Source organism: Panthera leo, chromosome F3, assembly GCF_018350215.1.
Source record: "Panthera leo isolate Ple1 chromosome F3, P.leo_Ple1_pat1.1, whole genome shotgun sequence".
Taxonomy (NCBI): Eukaryota; Metazoa; Chordata; class Mammalia; order Carnivora; family Felidae; genus Panthera; species Panthera leo.
Genome location: NC_056696.1, coordinates 52167570 through 52192374, shown reverse-complemented (window position 1 = coordinate 52192374; position 24805 = coordinate 52167570). Strand labels below are relative to the sequence as shown.

At 33.6% G+C, this 24805-nt stretch overlaps 1 long non-coding RNA gene across 1 annotated transcript in view; it reads left to right on the top strand.

Moving 5' to 3' along the window:
• Positions 1-24314, top strand: part of LOC122212382 — a 70545-nt gene extending 46231 nt beyond the window's left edge. Inside the window, exons 2-3 of the long non-coding RNA XR_006199120.1 lie at positions 23796-23861; positions 24089-24314. This is a non-coding gene — a long non-coding RNA (uncharacterized LOC122212382). The remainder of the gene's footprint in view (positions 1-23795; positions 23862-24088) is intronic.
• Positions 24315-24805: the final 491 nt, after the last annotated feature.

The window sequence follows — 24805 nt, the reverse complement described above, 5'->3', positions numbered from 1 at the left end:
CTCTCTCTGTCTCAGAAATAAATAAACATAAAAATTTTTTTAAAAAACTATAGTTTTAAACTAAGGCTATATATTGCATTGTGCCTCATAATTTTATGCTGCAGTCAAGTCTACAGAATGTTGCATGCATGCCACCATTGTATTTACAAATATTAGCATTGACTATTATTTAAACTGTGAGATGCCGACACTAAGAGTACAGGAGACAGAGGAAAATTGTAATTATTAAGAAAAACGAAATAAATATTTGTACAAAAGTCTCTGGATTTGCTGATCTGGGTAAATAGAAAACAATTCTGAGTAAGGGGAAAACTAGCAGGGAATTGAACACAGTTTGAAAATGCTTTTCCATCTATCACAACCTAACGACAACATTTAAATGACAGAATTGGGCAAACTTGGTTGCTTTAACAAGCTTTAGAGTCAGTGGCACAGCTGAGAATGCAACATTCACTCATTTGTTTTTTTTGAAACAGTGTTCTGACAAAAATGATTTGAACTCAATTTATTTCTTACCTGAAAAAGACTTCTAAAAGCTGAAAAGGAATGATACCAATTTTATAGGATTTCTACATCTACAGAAATCTGTAGACTCTTTTGTCAACACAGGGGCTTCCTCCATTGATCAAAAAAGCAGGTCACTTATTTTGCTCCTGAACAGTCAACCTGTTTAAACTTGTTCTTTGAGGTTTTAGATTTTTTTTCCTTCTTCTAGTTCATGTGTTTAAAATCAAAATTTAGATTTGGAAAAGGGCTGATTAGATACCTACTCTAGTGACACACTGGGTACTGGGAACATAGACTTGGTGGTTATAAAGACATAATTATCAGAGTTTTGCTTCTGTGGTGAATCATGCTTAAAAATTTAATCTAATCCCATTAGATTTAGAAGATTTACCATGGAAGCCAGAATTATTCCGAGCCTGTATTATTAATATTACTTTTCTTTGATCTGATTGCTATTAACTTATAAATTAAGTATATAAATTAAAAATTATGCTATTGTCTTTGTGAAAATTAATAAAGGGAAACCTCATTTAGAATGGAATAGGGAAGCCCTGAAGAAGAGGGAGTACTCATGCACAAATTCCCGTCTCAGCTTATGTCACATTCCTGGACAGGACAAAAGTTCACATTACCTCACCAGGGAACAGAAATATTTTCAGCTTGCCCAGGAACAGCATAGACACTGAGAGACTGCCACAGCTCTGCCAATGAGAAGCCATTATCATGCTGAACTCTTGCTTTCCTTAGTAGATTTCTTGTTCAAAGCAGCCCTTCCCAGGTTCCTCCTTTTTTCTCTATAAAGTTCTTTTCCTTTCTTGTCTAGACTTGCCTATGGTTTGCCATAGTCTGCATGTCCTGATTTGTAATTCCTCTGCTATTTCCCAAGTAAACTCATTTTGCTGATAAAATTACAGGTTATTTTACTTTTAAGTGTCACATCTGCTAGCTAGTTTTACCATTAACTAATTGCGTGATCAGTTGTGTATTTTTTCATGTGTCAAATGAATTTTTTAATTCAAGTTTTAAGTTTTCCATTTCTATTATTTCATGAAAGAAGTTTAACTCCTAGGGTCATCTAGATTGTTTCCTCTTCTCCCATTAAAACAGTTAAGATAACAGTTAAAATAGATCCTATTTAAGATCTCAAAAACCTACACTTTCATTTAGGGCTATGATTCTCTTTATTTTTTATCCTAGGAACCCTTAGATTGATGTCTTTAATTATAGTTGAACCTAGTAAAATACATACCTCAGGAAACATTTTGAAACTCCTAATGGACTGGTAATGTAAACATTCCTTTGGGGGAAGGAGTAAGAAACAAGTAGGTCCTGTCCACTTTCTTCAGAAAAAATTCCATTAAAACAGGTTTAGCGTAGTAATAGTGTTGAGTATTCTTCATGCATTCACACAATTTTTTACCTTATTTGCAACAAGTAGCACTACTGGCAAAGTATACACATAGAATTTACTTGAACTTTTTTTTTTTTTTTTTGACATCCTTAGGACCATGATTTTATTTTATTTTTTTATTTTTTCAATATATGAAATTTATTGTCAAATTGGTTTCCATACAGCACCCAGTGCTCATCCCAAAAGGTGCCCTCCTCAATACCCATCACCCACCCTCCCCTCCCTCCCACCCCTCATCAACCCCCAGTTTGTTCTCAGTTTTTAAGAGTCTCTTATGCTTTGGCTCTCTCCCACTGTAACCTCTTTTTTTTTTTTTTTTTTTCCTTCCTCTCCCCCATGGGTTTCTGTTAAGTTTCTCAGGATCCACATAAGAGTGAAAACATATGGTATCTGTCTTTCTCTGTATGGCTTATTTCACTTAGCATAACACTCTCCAGTTCCATCCATGTTGCTACAAAGGGCCATGTTTCATTCTTTCTCATTGCCACATAGTACTTGAACTTTTGAATAAGGGTATTAGCAGATTTAAAGATTAAGAAAAACTCTAAGTGAAAATTTCCATTTATATTTTCAGAATTTAGTATTATTCCAATAATTATAATGATTAGTGGAAAATCAAATTCCAAAAAGCATATTAAACATAAGGATGAATATAGAGAATAAAATATGTTGTAAACATTATGCAGAGCTTAGCTTACATTAATAGATGGGTGTATGTATGCACATTGCTCAAGTATTTAGGGAACTTCTTTGTTGTATCTAGTTTGTAAAGATAACAAAAAGACCTCAAAGTATTCTTTACATTAGAGTGCATTCACATACCACAAAATCCAACAGATTAGGAAAACTTGTATTATATTCTATCAATTTAAATAGTTTGATTAATGTTCGAATACTAAGTCTTTAGTACAGTGACATGACATTTTGCTAGTGAATTAATGTAGTACTTTCTAAACATTTATTTCACTGGAGGGAGATGTGAAAGGAAGACAGTGCTTAGTATTTACTTTTTTTAGAAACCTTGATTTTAATCTCTAGACTGATAGGCAATAGAAAACAACATAGCTGATCATAAACTAGACTGAAAGCAATATTGATAAAACACTGTTTAGTTCATTCAAATTATTGAAGATTAAACAATTTCACAATAACCTGTTTCTAACGAAAGTGTGGGACAAACACATTTACAATTCAGAAATTTACCTAATTTTTTTTTTAAATTAATGTTTATTTTTGAGAGAGAGAGAGGTAGAGAGAGAGGGAGAGGGAGACACAGAATCCGAAGCAGACTTCAGGCTCTAAGCTGTCAGCACAGAGCCTGACGCAGGGCTCGAACTGAGGGACCAGGAGATCATGACCTGAGCTGATGTCAGACGCTTAACCCACTAAGCCACCCACACGCCCCATCTTTTTTTTTTTTTTTTTTTACACAAAATGAACATACATTTGGAGTTTACTGAACTTACATGATTTTTGAAGAGTAATTTTATGAGGAATCAGGGTCGTTTGTACGGATTGCTGTTAGTTATGTGGCTGGCTGCATGTATATAACCTGATGACTTTCAAAGTTCTGCATTGAATGTATCACTACAGAAGCATTTGTTTTTCTTTTTCTGTTTTAGAAACTTTGATATTTTTTAAACCAGGAAATAAATTTTTGATTGACAAAATTCATTATTCAATACAAAATTGAACAGAATTTTAGCTTAATTCATCACAGTGCCATCTGAAGAAAAACTACTTATAAACTGAATTATTTCATAGCCAGACAGCTTTATTTGTTGCTTACGCTTATGGACATACTGTTATTTCTGTGTAAAAGTTCCTCTTTCCCCTGACTCAGAAGAATACTTTTACTCACATCCAATATTTGGTCCAAAGATCCTTTCTCAAGTAGCATTTTTCATCTTTCTCGAAAGAGATGAATACTCATAATTTTATGAACTTACTTAAATTCTAGTTAGTTGCTTTATTCATTTGTGTAAGCATTCTTATCTCCAGTAGGCTATGAATGCTGAAAGGTAGACACTTTCTTTATTTTTATCCTCACCACATTGAAATAGTGACTGGCACATAACAGACATTTAATAATAAGCAGTTGTATCAAAGTACCTATGTAGATTATTAAGATGACAAGGGCAAAATAACAAACATCATCACTGCATTAATTTAACTTGATTTTTTTTCTTTCACTTCAGTGCAGGTAAATCTGTAACATCCTTTATACCTTCTTCCTTCCCACAGCATCCTTTTCTTGTCTTCTGCAAAGTACAAAATGGAAGGGTTTTATTAAAGATTGTGACAGGGATGCCTGGGTGACTTTGTTGGTTCAGCGTCTGACTTCAGCTCAGGTCACGATCTTGCAGTTGTTGAGTTCAAGCCCCACATTGGGCTCTCTGTTGTCAGCGTGGAGCCTGTTTTGGATCCTCTCTCTGCCTCTTCTCCACTCCTGCTCTCTCTTTCTCCCTCACAAATATAAATAAGCATTAAAAAGTAAAAATAATAAAAAATAGTAATTGTGGCAAAATTACAGTTGTTATGTTTTACTGAACTGACAATTCCATCTCTAATCTTAATCTCACCTTTTGTCTCATTTCCAACAACCCAAGAACTATTCCCTGGCTAAAGCTACACAAAGACAGTCTTCTTGTTTAAATTCAAGTTGCACTGCTTGTTCAATTTCAAATATCTGCGATCTTAATCTGTATAAAATGTAGTAAACACCTAAGCAATTTTAGGGACCCATCTGCCCCCGCCAGTGGTTACATGTATTGAAAGGGAGATATTCTATCTGATTGCATAAATTATATTTAGGACTGAAATTCCATTAAAGGAGAATTTATAAGCATAAAGCAAGGAAACATAGCTACCAGTAATTCAACTAACTCGACTGTAAAGTAATCTGCAATGAATTACAGTGCTACAATATGAAAGAGTACTTGACTAGAAAATTTGGAGAACTCAATTCTATTTCATTTCTTCCTGTGCCTGATATATGACCATAAGTAAATCAAATCCTCTTTACTTCTTTTTGGTCACATTGGCCTAATAGTAAGATAAGTAGATATATTAGATTCACTTCTAATTCTAAAATACCACTTAATAATTAATTTGGTAAGTAAACTTGCTTACCCCAAATTAATTTCGGTAAGTAAACTTGCCAGTTTTATTTTTTTTAAGTTTATTTTTGAGAGAGAGAGCACAAGTGGCAGAGAGAGGGAGAGAGAGAGAGAATGCCAAGCAGGCTCTGTGCTATTAGCAGGGAGACTAATGCTGGGCTTGAGCCCAGGAATTGCAAGATCATTATCTGAGCTGAAATTAAGAGTAAGATGCTTAACCTATTGAGCCACCCAGGTACCCCCCTGCCACTTTTAAAACATAGTAGTTGTGTCAGACATGAACTCAGTTAACATTCTCAGAATATCTACCATGTACCTAACATGTATTTGAGACCGAGTAGTTCTAGACATAATACATTGCACAACGTGTGACTAGTCATTTTTGTAGTAATAATAAAAAGGTGATAAAATATCTAAATTTCTATAAGATTAGAAAATGGTTAGACATTAAGTAATATAAACCTCTACAAAAAAACCTCAAGATAGGCATTATTATCTACCTCTTATTAATAAGGAAAATGAGATCAAACTTGTTCAAAGGCTTCTAGCTATTAAGCAGCATTTTAATCACAATTACAAGCACGAAAATATATGTTACTACTTTAAACTTTCTTGTCTTTTATTCTAATCCAACTATGACCATAAGTAATATTGATAATATCTATAAATCTACATATACTTTAATATTTTTCTTAATGTAATACATTTGCTTTGATATCGAATGTTGTACTTTATGGTGGTTTCTATTAAAGGCTAAAAATTCAAATTCTTCTCTTTTTCTTACATGGAGCTTTGGAGTTTTGTCATAGCTTGCAGCTCATTTTTTTTCCCCCATTATCCAAGAAGAGTGTATATACAGTAAGGATAGAATTACTCTTCCTGTGTGTTTTTGTGTAAATTTAAATTTAAATTTGACAATATCCCAAAACTTACAAGAAAATAATAGGTCAAACACAAAGCATTTTCTAACTCTAACATACTTTGGGCCGAATACTTGGTAGAATTCTGATTTACTTTTGTACATGTGGCCATGGACCTGTCAATCACAAGGCAGTGATAGCACGGAAATAAATGAACTGTAAATACACTGTTACAGGCATTCTGATATCAACTGAATAAACTCAATCACATTTCAGTAGACAGACTGAGTCAATATATCACAACAGATGGATGCACAAAGGTGATCATGGGGATGGTTTAAGAACAAAAGACTCACTATAATTGGAATTATTTTGGAGTAACTTCCAGAGCATGAGCAAAAATGCATATATAAAAGCTGGTTCTTGAATAAACAGTATATAAAAACCACTGAGAGTTGTCATGCTATTCAGAGTATAATATATATCTACCAATATGAACAATATTTCATCATTCAAAACTAACAGGTTTTTGAGATCTAGTACAATAGATTTTTATCACTGGTAGCAATGGACAAATAACCCAGTTCAATTGCTGATAATACAAAAATACAAATATGAATAATGAAAAGTTACACAATTATGTGTCATATGTAATTGTTAAGATTACTAAAATTTTCTAGTTCCACAAAGATTTAGTTGGAACACAAGCATATTTTATAAAAAGGATGTTCAGTCATGGTAGAAATTAAATTAGTACATTGATCAGTTCAGAAACTGTTCCCTAACCCTGCTTCAGTTATAGTCGTACACAATTTATTTATTCAGTAGACTTAAAGAGCTAGTGTTATTGATTCATCTACATGTATCTATATTATTTTTATCTATAAAGAAGTGGAAGACAAATTTATGCTTGAGTAATGCTTAAAATAAACTTTGTTACTTTAGTCTTCTGTTAACTTTAAGACATTACTTGGAGATCCTCCTCTTTGTTAAAACAAGGTATCTTCTGTCTCTTTAATTTTAATGAAAACTTATTTAGTTTGATTTCCAGAATGGCAGAGTTCTGTTTCCCAGATAGCAGCCTGACAAACTCCACAGATATACTCTGTAGCAAAACAAGCAAATCTGGTGAAGGCTACTAAAAATAACTATTTAAACAAGTCCCTGGAAATTGTCCTAAAGGCATAAAGCAAATGAGGAAACATTTATTCAGGAAAATCTACAAATTCTGTGGCATCTGAACTATGACCTGCTTCCTTCATCCTCACCTACCCCAGCTTAGTGAAACACAGAAGTTCCATTCCATACAGGTGTTGCCAAAAAGATGGATCCCTCTGCCATGAGTTCTCACTCAAAATTTAGTGTATCTGACTGGAAGGGGCAGAAATCCGTATTTCTCATCCTCTCCAACTCTAACTAGGAGAGACTAGATTTTTGGTGAGTATGGCCAAGAATCTGGGGCTTCTTTCCTGCATCTAGCCTCTACACATTGGATGGAGATTCTCCCCCCAGTACACAGGCTGAAATTGCAAGGTCCCCAATTGCCTTGCCTTAGTTCACTCAGAGAATAAATCATAATACCAAAAGGTATCAATCAGCCCACCTAGCACATAGAGGAACTGACCCAGAGATTTTGCTAGGAGAACAAGCAGTCCATAAGAAAAGACAAATCTGAGGACACTGCAGGAGGACACTCAATTTATTTGAAACAGAATGAGGGGAAGTTAAAAATTATGGGTGTTCTTGAAAATAAATGCTCTTCTTAATTAAGAGCAACAAGGTAACTATTAGCTAGACATCTAGTTTACCAGAGAGAATCAGGAATAGATACAGCTAAGAAGAGTTCTTTTGGGTTTAGAACAAAACTCCCAAGAAATGAGCTCAAAAACTAGCCCTGCTCAAATGTAATTGGACCCGACTGCTAAGGAATTGATGCCCCAGGGCATCATTACAAACAGTAGAGCAATCAACCAGGAATTAGTGAAGCCTATTACCAAATGAGAAAGTGTTAATACCAAATGAGGCAGACAGTTTTAACCGAGAAATCAGAGGAAAAGATAGTCAAAAAAAGAACTGCTAAAACCACTGTCATCCCAAGGACTGTGCACATCCAGAATTGCTCTCTGTAGAACTACAGAAAATACTTGATGTTGCAAGGGGTATAATCTTCCCTAAAATAGCCTAGCCAAGATGCAAGTAAACAACAAAATAAATGTTCAGAGAAGGGGGAGGGGAATTAGTATCTAGACTTAACTATAACATACATTAAATGCCCATTTCTCAATAACAAACTATGAGACATGGAGAGAAACAGCAAAGTTTGACCCACTCACAGGAAAAACAGCAGGCAACGCAAACTTCCTGTGTGAGAGAGACTTTGGATCTAACAAAGTCTTCTTTGGATCTAACAAAGACTTCAAATTAGTCATTATACATTTGTTCAAAGAACTAAAGAAAACCAAGCTTAAAGAAGCAAAGGAAGACATGATGATAATAGAATATATTAATTCCCATGAAATAGAGAATATGGTAATAGATATTATAATAAGGAATAACATGGAAATTAGGGACTTGAAATGTTCAATAACTAAAATGACAAATTCGTTAAAGGACTCAGTGGTACATTTGAACTAGCAGAAAACAGATGGATAGAGATAATGCAATATGAAAACAAAATGAAGAAAGCCGAACATAGCCTCAGAGAAATGTGGGATGTCATAAAGTGTATCAAAATACAATGGGAGTACCAAAGAGGAAATAATAAAGTAGGGAAAATATTTGAAAAAATAATGGCTGAACACTGCCCTAGTTCCGCTGAAAAATTTTGGCTACATATCCAAGAAGCTCAATAAACTCAAAGTAGCATAAATGCAAAGAGATCCATGCCCAGACACAGCATAGTAAATGCACTGAAAGACAGAGTTACAAGAATATTACCCTAGAGTAATACCCCTGGTGTGCTAATGATCACACATGGATCCTTACCCATCCAAATTCTCATTCTTAGACTGTTGAACATTACTTATAGTAGAACAATTACAAAATTCTATTTCCTATTTTACTCCACCAATTTTTTAATTCCTTTCATTTTTTGCTCACCTATTTTACCTGCCATTTAATTGTCTCTCTTTTTCCTACAGAACTGAACAGGTTAGGACTACATAAACAAAAATAAAACAACAACAACAAAAACTTAGGACTTTTTTTTTTTAACTGAGTTTCTCGAATACATCTGTGAACATAAAATAATCACCTTTGTTTTCATGTTCTCACCATGTACTGAGGCCCATTTAATTTATTATTTAATTTATATTATTTTTTTCCTTTTCATTTCCTTGAGTTTTTCTTTTATTGTTTAATTTCTTCCACACCATTTTTTCTCTGATTATTCTTTTATTATTGAGTTCTAACATGATGGCACTTCCACAAAATTCTTTTAAATTTGTTGTTGTTTTTAGCAACTAATATGTAGTATAATTTTTTAAAAAAAGTTTCCATATATAATGGAGACTGTTGTAGTTATTCACCATTGCAGTTACTGTGTTGAATATGCCCTAATTTGGGTAGTTTAGTGTTCTGTAAATTAAATTTGTTTTTTACTTCTTTACCTTACTAATTATTCTCATAATTTGTTCAAGTATTGTTTTACATATTTAAAGTTTGTTATTAGTCTACATACACTTATGTAGAAGGTCAGTGGTGAACCAAACAACTTACCATTATATAATGATACACATTTCCCAAATAATGTTTCCTTGTGTTATTTACTATTAGTACAGTTACTCAATTTTATTTTGGTTATAGTTTTTCTATTATGTGTTTTTCCATTTTCTTTCAATTTATCTGTTTTATTTTACATATATTTTGGGTATGCCTTTTAAAAACATAACCTGCAGTGGGGCGCCTGGGTGGCTCAGTCGGTTAAGCGTCCGACTTCAGCTCAGGTCACGATCTCACGGTCCGTGAGTTCGAGCCCCGCGTCAGGCTCTGTGCTGACAGCTCAGAGCCTGGAGCCTGCTTCAGATCCTGTGTCTCCCTCTCTCTCTGCCCCTCCCCCATTCATGCTCTGTCTCTCTCTGTCTCAAAAATAAAAAAAAATAAAAAATAAAAAACATTAAAAACATACCTGCAGTAAAAATGGCTTTAAAAAACTGTAGAAACATGTTTCATTTTCTTACAAATGTCTGGAATTAGGCAAGAGTTTTCAAGCTTCTATGTGCATTCAGTGTGCTAATGTCAAAAGTCAAGACATTGTGGAAGAGGACTACCAAAGGGTATCAATTGTGGAAAGACTGATTCAGAAGAGGGAGGAACATTTTAACTGCCAACCACAGTCTTCCCCAGGATCTTAATGTTTCATTTCTTTCTCTTTTTCTTAAAAAAAATTGTTTAATATTTATTTTTGAGAGAGAGAGAGAGGCAGAAAGAGGGAGAGGGAGACAGAGAATCCAAAGCAGGGCTTCTCATTTTCTTCCTACACTCAAAACACGCCAACCCACTCCCAATCCTAAAACCATCAAGTTTTCATCTAATTATGATATTTAGATAGTCATGAAGTCCAGGATCTCATCATCTAAATTAGGACCAGATGCAATTAAAGCATCTTAAGTACACTTCTCCTGATACAGCAATTTGGGGGCAGTTACCAAAATGCAAGGTCTTGTATTCCAAGAGGATAAGTTCCAATATGCAAGCACTTTTCTAAAAAAAACACTGCATGCATAATGCCTGCTAATCTTCCATTGGTCCAAACCAGAATATCCCAGAACCCAAGGGGGAGGCATTATACAAGAGAATGAACATCAAAAACAGATTTATTGGCGTCACCATGAAATAGTCTACTACATGCTTTCTCTAAATCTTACAATAGCTCTTTTTTTCTTTCCTCCTAATTATAAGAATATTCAATTTTTGTTTTGGAGGAATACTTGTTTCTTCAGCTATTTCTTTGAGACCTTGCATAATCAATCACTTGCCAAATTGGGCCTTTCAACTACATAATCCAGTAATTCCTCACATAAATTATTAATGCTTCTGAAACACTGAATTTTCTAGTCTTTGATGTGCATATTTATTCAACCCTTGAAAACTTACTTTTTCATAGTAGACATATAGGTCTCTCAGGTATCTTATTGAAACTGCAAAGAATCAATACATACTCTATGAACAAACAAGCCAAGAATAAAGTTTTATTTTTATAATCATAGGATGTCCAGAAAACATTTAAGGTTGTATTGTGTTCCTTTTTTCTTCTCCTTAAATAGATATGGTTTATCCCATAAAGTCCCACTCTGTAGAGGTCTGTTTTACAAAAATTGATTCTTAAACAGTTACTTATATTGATTTCAAATATCTTAGATATTTTCCTTGATAATATCATTCATATGAGCACAGTATGAAAAATCATGTGTAAGAAGGGCAGGTCCAGTTATTTGTATTTAAACTAATTTTGAACAAAATAAATCCAGAAACATTATCCTAAAATATTTTCGTTTTGTGGTCTGATCCTTATAATAAAATATTAGAATAAAAAGATATTTTATTTTTATATTATTTTTATGCTTATATATATAGTTTCACAATTTCCTTCCAATATCAACACAAAATTTCAAACAATAAGTATCACTTGTGAATGGTTAATTAAGGTATTATACTGGAATATGAACTGTTAAGTGAGCAAGGGGTTTTGTTATTTTGTTGCTTGCTCTTACGTTCACTTGCTAAAAGTAGTGCCTGGACTATAAACAGAAGCTCAAGATGTGTTGAATAAATGAATGAAACAAATGGAGATGGAGTAATGCAATTATATCTTCTAAAATCATGTTAGGAAGAAATATAAGGATAATATCAGATAATTTAATATGTGAAAATCTTTTCCATAGCGAGAGAAAAAAAATCATAGGTTCCCAAAACAGATACCCAAAATGCATTTGTATGATAAATTTTAACAAATTTATTGGGAGTTTCAAGTTTTTCTACTATCTACTTTTGATTAGTCAAGTAATTCAATTTGTCTTTACTTTCTTCTTTTTTGAACACACATGGACACTCACACAGCTTTCCGTAAATTAAGGTATTTCAATCAAGAAGAAAAGTGAACCCTTTGCATATTCTTCTCTTAATTTTATTTTTAAATATTCTATGTAATTTATATTTAGTATTGATTAATGTGAAAAATGGCATATAGAAAAAAATTATCTTTGTTTTCCTAATTATTATTTCTGAAAGCTCCCAAAATCTTTTAAGCATGCATGTTTAATATTTTAGTATACAAAGCTAAAGCAAAATTAATTTTCATTTTTAAAAATTTTAATTCCACTGGAGTTAACAAACTCTTAACTATAGAGAACAAACTAATGGTTACCCATGGAAAAGTAGGGGGGGTGGTGATGGATGAAACAGGCAGTGGGGATTAAAGGGCACACTCATATGGGGCACCTGGGTGTCTCAGACGGTTAAACGTCCAACTTAGCTCAGGTCATGATTTCACAGTTCATGGGTTCGAGCCCTGCATCAGGCTCTGTGCTGACAGCTCAGAGCCTAGAGCCTGGTTCAGATTCTCTGTCTCCCTCTCTCTCTCTCTCTGCCCCTCCCTCACTATGCTCTGTCTCTCTCCAGCTCTCAAAAATGAATAAATGTTAAAAAAAAAAATTTAAAAAGCACACTTATCATAATGAGCATGGAATAATGTATAGAATTGTTGAATCACTGTATTGCACACCTGAAACTAATATAACACTGCATATTAACTGTACTTCAGTTAGAAAAAAGGGTGTGTTATAAGTTTCTATGGTTAAAGAGATACTATATTGTCATAATAGCCAAAGTATTCAATAGTAGATTAATTATTTTGAGCACTATACATTTGATCACTAATTTTCATGACTCAATGCAGTTCATATTTTCCCTTCTTTTTTTTTTTTTTTTTTTTTTAAATCTCCAAACATCTGAATATACGTGTTCAGAATGTTTTAGGCTCTATGTGAGCAAATACTGAAGTGGTAGCTTGAGATCTAAGTGTATTTATTCTTGATTACCAACACACACAAACATACAGAGTGAAGTAGATGATCCTAGGCTAGTCAGAGGCTCTAAGATGTCAACAAAGTGAAACAATTAAAAAAATAATAACAAAGCAAACAAAATTGAACCTGACCGCTGACCTCTGATGGCTGGAAGCTTGCCCCTGACTGTGAATATCTAGGAAACACAAACATAAATATCTTCAGGAAATATTAGCAGAGATAGAAGAACATTCCTCAATCAAAAAATAAATTAAGCATGCCCATGTTCTGGAGAACATGGGTGCCTATTCTTCCTTCTTCCCATTCTTTTTCATTTTGGTACCTGTTACCTAAGAGCAAAGTCACCCAGTGATCTGATTTTCCTTTCTTCCTAAGTCACCTAATAAAGAACAACTCTTATTTACATTATACCACCCCTAAATCACCTAGAACAAACAAACATTATATGAAAAGTCTTTTAAATAATATGCTCCAGATTTCCATAAGGTATCTTTCACTTATTGTTTTAAGTTAACTTTTCTTTGACAACAGGTTTATTACTGCTGAACTCTAACAGGTGGGCTTTAATAAAATAGGAGAAATCTTTCAATACCACTTTTTAATCTTCAGGCTATTGGCTTTTTATTTCTGCTCATTTTCTCAATGTCATAAGAATGCTGCTTTACATTCATACATCATGCCATCACTCCTATATGCTTAACTGGAAGAAGAAAAAAATGAAGCCACAATCCTTATTTTTCCCTTTGAAATCGCCTTCTTATATAATAAACATAATCTTTTCCAAATACCCCGTATAGATTTTCCTTTATACCTCATTGACTACTGATAAATCAACCTTGTTTGGAGAGGAAATTGGAAAAATAAATACATGATTAAAAAAATGGCAGTGCTGTGTTTTGATTAGACAAATAATGATTTATCCTTCAGGAAAGAAAGAATTCTTTGCAGCTAGAGTTATTAGATCAGGATCACTTCACCTTGATAAAAAAATTAATTTTTGTACCTGAAATAATAATAGTAATAACAATATTTTTATCAAACTTAAAAAAATGGAGGATGATAGAATCTTCATGCAGAATAGTAGAAAAGGAAAATATGGAATTAATGAATCAAAGAGTTTCACTATGAGTATTGGAGTTCCGCATCTGTAGACATACCTGCTACACTTAAGGGCAAAAATATGAAATACATTTAAACTTTGGTTTGTGAGCAAAATTCATTCTGAAAACATGCTTGTCATCCAAAGCACTTGTATATCAAAGCGAATTACCCCATAAGAAATAATGGAAACTCAGATAATTCATTCCGCAACCCAAAAATATTCATATAAAAATGATTACAATACTGTAATATAGTACAAAATAATAAAGGAAATGCAAAATGTAAAGAAAAATACACATATTAACCTGCTATTACCTTTGAAAACATTTGTGGCTGGTGTGAGGGAGACGAGAGAGAAGGGTTATTGTGTAGGATGACTTTTACTATCACTAATTGAATCACTGCTATCTGTTGGCTCACTGGAATCTTTTTCTGCATGGGGGCCATTGTATGTGCTCTCATGGATGTTGACTACAGTACAGTATTCATAAACTCTGTCATATACTGTATTTAACTGACAATAAGGTAGCAGAGGAAAGGGTTTTTTTCTGAAGGCAGCCTGACCTAGAATGAAGCAAAGCATTCCTAAGCTTACTCTCATGGAAAAGCAAAGGACTGTCCTCCATACGTGCTCTAAAGTGACAAAAAATACACTAGTGCCAGTTGTGCACACCTTCCAGTGTTCTGAAAAATCACTGATTTCTGCCAAACACTGTGGCCTGAGACCAAGCATTTGAGCATGGGAGATGATCACTCATAATCCCGCAGTGAGAGAGACAGAGAGAGAGAGAGAGAGAGAGAGAAGAACCATTGGCTCAGTTGTGATCATGTGATGTTTGGCATCGTGTATTACTTGTATTGCAAGATATCACTCTTTCTATCCAGTTAAAATTTATTAGAAATGTTTGCTCGTCTTGAAGAACACTCACAGAGCAAGTTACTTGCAATCCAAGGTTTTATTGTACTTACAAGACTATTTAAAACCATTGGAAAATGAAAGGAAGACTACATGTTTGCACTTTTCACACATGGCTTTATTTTTTACTGAAATTTGGCTGCAGGAAAAAGTGTTGAGAGTGTCCACAAACCCACAACCAACTATGACACCATACAACACAGCAATTTTTCAAGTTTCCTTTTAGAGGAGAACAGCCCAAGTTTCTCTAATTTTACTTCTTAGATTTGCTTCTTAATCCACAGGAGAATCACGGTTTTGACTTCACAAGTAAACAAATTATAAAATGTTACTTGGAATGAAAATGTGTAATATATATCTGAAAAGACAGTATGTTTTTTGAAAAATATGTGTTAGATATTTGAATATATTGGGAGTCAAATACATATTTGTTTATGTATGATGAATTTATATTTTTCGCAGTATTTGTTCAAAAGAATGAAAGGAATATGACACTGCTAGATACTGAGACCAAAGGAGAGTCCAAAACAAATCCAGTTCCAAGTATCAAGTAGTTGATATTATAGGAGCCCATTTGCAACCAGCTGCTGCATCAAAATTTGTTTTCATTTCCATAACAAAGTAGAATGTGCTTCTGACCCACATAATAGTTCAAGTGTTTCTGGTTGATGGATGGCTTTCTTCCATGTAGACATTCAAAGATTCAGGTTCCTTCCATTTTATAGCTCTCATGTCACCAAGAACCATAGAATTCTCTATGAAAAGGGAAGAAAGAGCTAGCAGTTTCTGATGCAGAATAACTGTAACATATTCACTGGAGCTCTAAAAATCAAAGAGAGATCATATTGAGAAAAGGTAAATCTTAAAAGACAAAGTTGGACATGGGGACCGCATGTCTAGACATGAAAACCCATGTTCTTCATCTTGTCTGTGGCTAATTTTTAGTGAATCTTAAACTCACAATCAAAATATTGAAAATGTGTTAGAGGAGAACACAGGCAGAAACTTCTTTGACAGCTGGAGCAACTTCTTACGAGACATGTTGCCAAAGGTAAGGGAAACAAAAGCAAACGTGAACTATGGGACCTCATCAAGATAAAAATCTTCTGCACAGCAAAGGAAAAAATCAACAAAACTAAAGGACAGACTACAAAATGGGAGAAGATATTTGCAAAGGACATATCTGATAAACGTTTAGTTTCTAAATCTATAAGAACTTATCAAACTCAACACCCCAAAAAACAAATAACCCAGTTAAGATGGGCAGAAGACATGAATAGATAATTTTCCAAAGAAGACATCCAGGTGGCTAACAGACACATGAAAAGATTCTCAACATCACTGATCACCAGGGAAATGCAAATCAAAACCGTGATGAGATACCACATCATACCTGTCAGAATGGCTATAATTAACAACAGAAGAAACAAGTATTGACAAGGATGCAGCGAAAGAGGAACCCTCTTGCACTGTTTGTAGGACTGCAAACTGGTGTAGCCACTCTGGAGATTGACTAAAACTAAAGATAGAACAACCCTACAATCCAGCAATTGCACTATTAGGTATTTACCCAAAGGATACAAAAATACAGATTCAAAGGGGTATCTACACTCCAATGTTTATAGCAGCATTATCAGCAATAGCTAAACTATGGAGAGAGCCCAAATGTCCATCCACTGATGAATGGATAAGGAAGATGTAGTGTATATATATACAATGGAATATTAGTCATCAAAACGAATGAAATCTTGCCATTTGCAACAACGTGGATGGAGCTAGAATGTATTATGCTAAGTGAAATTAGCCAATGAGAGAAGGCAAATGCCGTATGATTTTACACATATGTGAAATTTAAGAAACAAAACAGATGAACACATAGGAATGAGGGGAAAAAAAGAGAAGGGAGGGAAACAAACCATAAAACACTTTTAGTTATAGAGAACCAACTATGAGTTAATAGAAGGAGGTGGGCAGGAGATGGGCTAGAAGGGTGATGGGTACTAAGGAGGGCACTTGTTGGGATGAGCACTGGGTGTTTTATGGAAGTGATGAATCACTGAATTCTACTCCTGAAACCAATATTACACTGTTTGTTAACTAAAATTTAAATTAAAAAAAAAGAAAAAGTAAACTATTCCAAACACAGAAAATACTATCAAGTATGAATATAAAAATATTAGAGAACATAGTGTCACTGATAATATATGACTTATTTTAAAAAAAGCTTAATGTTTTGACCAGATTTTATTTATTTTGCCTTTTCACTATAGTTAATTAAATCTTCAGAAGTCATTTGCTAGCTAAATTAGTATCATAATACTTTAATTTTCATGAAATTACAATTAGGCCTGGCCTACTTTGACATTGAAAGGGAAGAGATGGGGGCGCCTGGGTGGCTCAGTCGGTTGAGCGTCCGACTTCAGCTCAGGTCACGATCTCACGGTCCGTGAGTTCGAGCCCTGCGTCGGGCTCTGGGCTGATGGCTCAGAGCCTGGAGCCTGCTTCTGATTCTGTGTCTCCCTCTCTCTCTCTGCCCCTCCCCTGTTCATGCTCTGTCTCTGTCTCAAAAATAAATAAACGTTAAAAAAAAAAAATTAAAAAAAAAAAAAGAAAGGGAAGAGATGCTTGCCAAGTCCATTATGATTCCCAGCCACCCTTTGTGGTACTTTTTGTGTAGACTTTATTGTATCAGGTATAACAAAAGTGTTTGAGGAATTACTGTTAATCCCTATAGTCTGTGTCAGTCTCCATTACCTGATATACTAAACAGATGAGGCTACCAAATGGTTAGAGGGAATCAGAAATGATTCATCCAATGTTTGTGTTTTTTTTTGTCCTCCTGGTAGAATATATTGCATAATTTTACTACAAGGGAGGGCTTAAATGATTCCAAACATTCCCATTTAAAATCACAATTAAAACCCTGTGAAAGGGAGATTTGGTGGATGTCATATAAGAAGGGCAAGTCACAATCTTTCATTTACGTGCAATCTGTGTTATTGGCATCATGTTCTTATGTAGTAAGAATGAAGTGACAGAATACCATCCTCAGTATTGTTTTCTAACCTTCTGATATAACCTCCAAGAATGTGCATATCTTCTAAGTTATGCTTTTGTGACTTTTAAAATGTCCTCTCTTTCTGCATGAGAATTGGTACATTGAGGCTCATGTCTTAATAGAAGATCCTCTGATTTCCATATACTGGTCCTGGCTTTCAGCCACATGTGTAGTCTTCACTTCTGACAACTAATCAGGTGTCCAGAAAAATATAAAAGGTTTCCCCTTAACAGAAATAGAAAGAAATATATTTGCTTTCTCTTAGGTTGTTTTATTTTTCTTCTTTATAAGTTTTCAATGGGCATGCTAAGAACAGCAAAGAAATAGAAATACTGCTTACTTTTATTTATTTTAATGTTTGTCATTTGTTATTTCTCCCTTGGCCACGTCTCCATAGTCTAAGTTCATATCTTGAAAATTACCCAGTAATTTTTACTACTTCATCCCAAGGATGTCTAGGAAGCATAATGAAAGTTCAGTTTTCAAGCTTTTTACTCCATTTCATTGAAAAAGTGAACAACAAGTCTGAAAACCCATGGAGGTCTACAACCTCCACCAAGTTGTGTTAAGATAAAAGTTGACGTGTAAAAGTAAATGATACCTAATAGTAAACTTTACTAATGATGAAAAAGATAAAAGCAAGAATCAAGCATAAATAAAATATACCTGAAATTCAAAACTTTTGGAACCTAAAACCATGAGAAATATTTTCTAAAGTATTTATTTTTCCTGCATCAGGTTATGTGATTTTATGCAGACATGTTGTTTAAAATGTAGCTGTTTTCAGATTTGGTGAGTTTTTCCCCTCCAGTTATAAAAAAATAATGAAGAAAAAATACTTAATACTGACTCCATTTATCCTTCATCCAAACAGGTTTCATTAAAAAATAAGCAATTTAGGGGCACCTGGGTGGCTCACTTGGTTGAGCGTCTGACTTCGGCTCAGGTTGTAATCTCATGGTTCATGAGTTTGAGCCCCACATCGGGCTCACTGCTGTCAGCACAGAACACACTTCGGATACTCTCTCTCTCTCTCTCTCTCTCTCTCTCTCTCTCTCTCTCTTCCCCCCACCCCCACTTCCACTCTCCAAAATAAAAAATAAATAAAGAAACATTTAAAAATTAATAAGCAATTTAGGTAGATTATGTATTGTTAAAAATCTTCTATGAGAGGAGACTTGTATATGCATATTTCTGCTAGTATTATTGTTCTCAGATTTTCTATGTCAGATTCATTAACCGGGGATCTATGTTTTTCAGAATTCATTCATCTGGTAAATTTAGAAAATACTTCCTAATCTTTAACTTAAAATAAGTTATTTATGTTTCATTAAAAAATAACAAAATATAAGTTATATAACAAAAGAAATTTTCCTAAATGATTTCACTATTGAAAGATACAGTCACATGGTGAGGGGAATCTTGGGAAAACACTCTGAGAAGCAGCTAGATACCTGAGACATCTGATACAGATAGATGGATGAATGGATGGATAGATAGATACATATGGAGATAGATAAATATCTTGATGTTTAGTAGAAGCCAAGCTGTGATTGCAATATTTCTGTTTTTTAAACTATGAAAGAGAATAGTTTTTATTTACTGTATAATGACATAGTAACCATAATAACCTATAGAATTCTTATTATATTGAAGAAAAATTCTGATTTATAAATACTTGTGTTTATATGAAATACCATTCCTTCAATTAAATTTTCTTGAATTTAATTTAAAAATTAACATTGTTCTACAAAAATAAGAGTATAAAATTGAAATTTAAATGTGTAACTGGTATAAAGAATCTGTTTTCCCAATCATGCTTACATTTGAAAGCCATGAGACTTTCATAATTATGCTTCTTCGTTAATAGAAAAGGATTTGTACTCTTGGTAAAATTATTAAACAAGTATATTATTGAAAATGAAACTTATTTAATAATAAAATAATAGTAAAATATGCCTAGACATTGTTCTGAATGTTTACAATCTTGTAATAAATGAATTAATAGAGAATCTTTGAAAAAATATCTTGGCCTTAGATTTAATTAAGTAACAGCTGAACCACATCTGAACTTCCGTGTAGTACACAGTGTGAAATAGAATTTTTAATGTAAAGGTTAATGAGTTAATTAGCCACATTTAAATGTTTAATTCAAATAAATGTTCAACCAGTTAACTGTAAAGTTCAGCCATTTTCTCTTCTTTGCTTATTTGCTCTAAGATTCTTCTCTGAAGTTTGGCAAATGGTGTAACATAAGATTAGGGAGAGAGAACGCAAGAATTTGACCATGTTATTTTGATAAGGAATGTATATTAAAATGAAATATGTAATAAAATCTGGTAAATACTAATAATCTGGTAACCATAAAGACCGTCTCAACTCAGCTTGTATAGTTGTTGGTATATTCCTTCTATTTCATTTGAAATACTTTTTTCTGGTGTATTGCCAATCATCTGAAAACTAAAGAATTCAAAGATAAATCCATTTTCCAATTAATGTCTTATACCTCAGAAAGAGTATTTTCACCGCACTCTTTTTAGTAATAATACACCCATCTTCACACAAAAAAATGAAGGAAACAAAGCATGGATACATACCACATGCTATTTCCCTTATTGTTATCTATTTATTCTTTACTTTTCAAATATGAACAGTTTTATTTATATCATAAGAATATGACGAAACATCTTTAAAGGGTTATATCTACTTATTGTTTAGGGTGGTTTTAGAAATAATAATATACTGGAGTGCCTGCGTGACTCAGTTGGTTAAGCATCTGACTTCGGCTCAGGTCACGATCTCATGGCTCGTGAGTTAGGGCCCCATATAGGGCTCTGTGCTGACAGCTCAGAGCCTGGAGCCTGCTTCAGATTCTGTCTCCTTCTCTCTCTGTACCTCCTCCACTCGCACTCTGTCTCTCTTTCTCTTTCTCTCTCGCAAAAATCAACATTAAACAATTATTAAAAAAACAAAAAATAATAATAATATACTATACATATAAGTGGCTCAGTCAGTTGAGAGTCTGACTCTTGGTTTCAGCTTAGGTCATGACCAGGGTCATGGGACTGAACCCTGTGTCGGATTCCGTGGTGAAAGTGGAGCCTGCTTAAGATTCTCTCTCTTTCTCCCTCTGCCCTTCTCCTCTACTCATGCTCTCTCAAATACTACTACTACTACTACTAATATACTATACATAATGAGGAAATTATAGTTGGATTTTTCCATTATAATATTTTTAATATTATAGTGTTTTCATTCACCAAATAAGTAATATTCTGAACCTATATATAACTTGCTCAAAAAATGGAGTCTAATATACATTTTAATAAAATGCATATAATAATTTTAACTGGTTATGCAGCTCAACATACCTCTATCTTTATGGTTGCTATTTATTTTAATATCTTGGTTCATCTCTGTCATTTGAGTTTTTGAGTTCTAATCCATATATTTCCTTTCATAACTGCCAGAACCACAATTTTCCATTGGAATGGATCCACATTAATTAGCTCTGTCTGCTTTTACCCACTGTATTTCTTTTATCTACAATCCTTCTTACATTTCTGGCTTGAATGCAATTTGCTCATCAGCATTAAACACACCATTCATGATTCTACACTCAAAAAACAAAATTGCGGGATTATTCAGAGAAAACAAGCACTTGACTCCTTTTCAAAACTGTCCTCAATTATTTCTCAATTCAAAAGAGAAAATTGAAGTCACACTTCTGTTACTATAACACGGAAGCAGAATTTCGGAGAAGCCACAAGACTTGAGTCAATCACAATTACTGCTATGATATGAATAAGCTTTGAATAAAAAGACTCAACACTTCAAGTACGTGCTTCAATTAAGAATTGAGGGTTAAATTTACTCTATGGGATAAGAGAGACCGAATTTAGTAACTTAAGTATAGCCAAAGGCAAGGAATAAGGTAATTTATCCTTTAGTACTTTAAAATATATTTCAAGTCTCAAATATTATCAATTACTGTATAAGCATAATAATCAAAATTGTAGCTATTCTAAGATTTTCATATAAGTACTAATATGACTTAGTTAAGACTATCAGTTTCTCATAGGCAGAGAATACTAGTTAAAGTTCCATCCATAATTAATCTTTCTGTCACAACTTTAAATATACACAGTATTCACTGAATAAATCTAAATTTAAGAATCTTTCCCTTTTAATGACTTTCACTACTTTGTTTTATCAGCTCCAATGTCTCATATAATAAGTCAACACAAAACCTACCTCTATTCCCTTTCTTTTTAAATTGGCAGCTATTTTCTGAACTCCATAATTATTTTGCCACTACTGGTTATCATAGAAGTGTTTGTTTTCTTGTGAAATGCAAAGTTTTCTGTCTCCTGCCTGCTTATGAGAATTTTGATTTTGCCATATCAGTTTGTTCCACATCTGTTCCTCTTTAGTGAGTTATGTTTTGCTGGACAGTTTTCCTGGGTGCTGGTGATGTATGATCTGGAGAAAAGGAAGGGGTAGGAGAGAGTGAGGAGAGGACTGGGAGGAGTAAATTTATGGGAAGCTTGCTGGAGGAGTACTTAAGACTGGGCAGCTCTGCTTCGTAACGTTATTCAGAGAGTGATTGGGTTTCTCCATCTGTTTGCCCACAGTTTTTGCAGAGCATGGATTTTGTCCATCCTGTCGAAAGAGCTCACCACTCCCACATTTGGCTTCAGATATAGGGCTGGAGGGGAAAAGGCAATGAAGGGTGTACAGCTTTGTTCTGAAGATAGTACACAGAAGTTGGCGCGTAGCATTTCTGTTCATATTTTATTTGACAGAACATAGTGATGTGGTTACACTGAGCTTCAAGGTTTTCTGGTTTGGCACTAAAACTTGAGTTGATAGTTTCCATTACTAAACTAAAAATGGAGAGAATAGATAACTTGAAGACAACTAAAATTATTAGCTAAAAAATGAATAAAATAAAAATTAATGGCCCTGAGCTTTTCTTTCACTCACTGAGATATAACATCTTGATCAGAAGCATCTCATTGACCTAGCTAACAGAGGATTAAATAAGTAATACCAACCGCTCATGTTATTGTTGATTTTGTCCAGCAAGAATATTCGCAGGTAAACTTACTATGTGAAAATGAATGTACAGCATTTAATTTATTTGTTTCCTATTTAAAGAGTATTTATTTATTTTTAGGTTTGTATTTAAATTCCAGTTAGTTAACATACAGTATAATATTAGTTTCAGGTTAATTTGTTTGCTTCTTCATAGTTCACAAGTAGGTTTTTTTAAATAGCGATTCCATTTACAAATATATTTTATGTTTGAATTTGTCTCAGTTAAAAGAGATAGCTTAAATAAAGAATTATTTTTTTATCATTAAGGTTCAGTATAATTTTAAAAATAATCAACTCAAGAAAATAAGGGACTACATTTGTGTAAAAATTACTTGCTCTCAAATGATTACTTTATACTGGTAATGTGCAAATCAGTTATGAGAGTAGCATGAATTAATGAAACCAAATTAGTAATTATTTAAAATATACCCTTAAAATGCATAGTTTGTGTTTTTATTTATTCTCTTATTTCTTGAAGAATATTTCCAGATTTCAAGTAAACATACTAAGTAATGTTTGTGTATTAAATGCTAATTGGTTCTAAATTATGAACTGCATCCTAAATGTAGAATATTCTGTTTACCTGTAGGTTGCTGGTCATAAAGCCGAGAAAATCAGCTCATATAAGTTATGTTAATTGTAACACACAAACGTTATTCTTCATGCCAAGTTTATAATTGAGACTGTTTATTTTGCAGGATGTTCAAGAGCAGCTGTGGGCTATAACCAAGAGGAGTTATCTTTGCATTTTTCATTGTTGCTTGGTGAGTGCCTAATTTTTTCTCTGATATTTCCTCATGTAATGATTACAATTAAAATGTAATATTTTTATTCCACTCTGTGTATTAATTTTAAAACCACTAATTTAAAAGTTTTAACAATGGACATGCTATTTTCTTGTAATTAATTCATAATAATAGAATATATTTACTCTGATGAGACAAAGACAGAACACACTAATAAATATGCAATCTGACTTTTATGGTTTTAGAAGCAGAAACAATGTAGACATCAGTGTTGATGGATGATTGAAGAAATTGGCACTATACAATTCATTTGGTTAAGCTAAAAGGCTCCTCAAGTTCTCTTTATGTTTTTGTAATACCCTTAAACAGTATTTTTATAAGCATGACATACAAGTGTATGGGGATGAAAAGGAGCACATAAATAAATGTGGGCTATCCCTCACTTTAAATAAAAGTCATCCTGTGTTTATAGTTATGTGGAAATCTTTATTCATATTTTTAATCAAGAAGAACAGTGATTTCATTTTCAATTGGTCTGTAACCTCCTCTATAATATAACTTATATTATTCGTCTTGAATCACAGTTGCAGGGTTTAAATATATCTTTAAACAACACAGCTAATTTAGCCATTATGATAGATGCTTATTCTTTTTGTTGTTGTTTATTTATTTATTTTGAGAGAGAGAGGGGGGGAGGGAGAGAGAGAATCCCAAGCAGACTCTGCATTGTCAGTGTGAATCTCACAAACCATGAGATCATAACCTGAGCTGAAGTTGGACCAAAGCGGGACACTTAACCCACTGGGCCACCCAGGCACCCCTAGATGCTTATTCTTATAATGAGACTTGTGTCTGTAATAGGTATGGGCTTTAGACTGGAACTTTATGTGGGCTTTAAGCAGGGACTGTATGGGTCCTTGGGATGTCTCTCTTGGGAAGCATGTATGTGAGTAAATTTTATC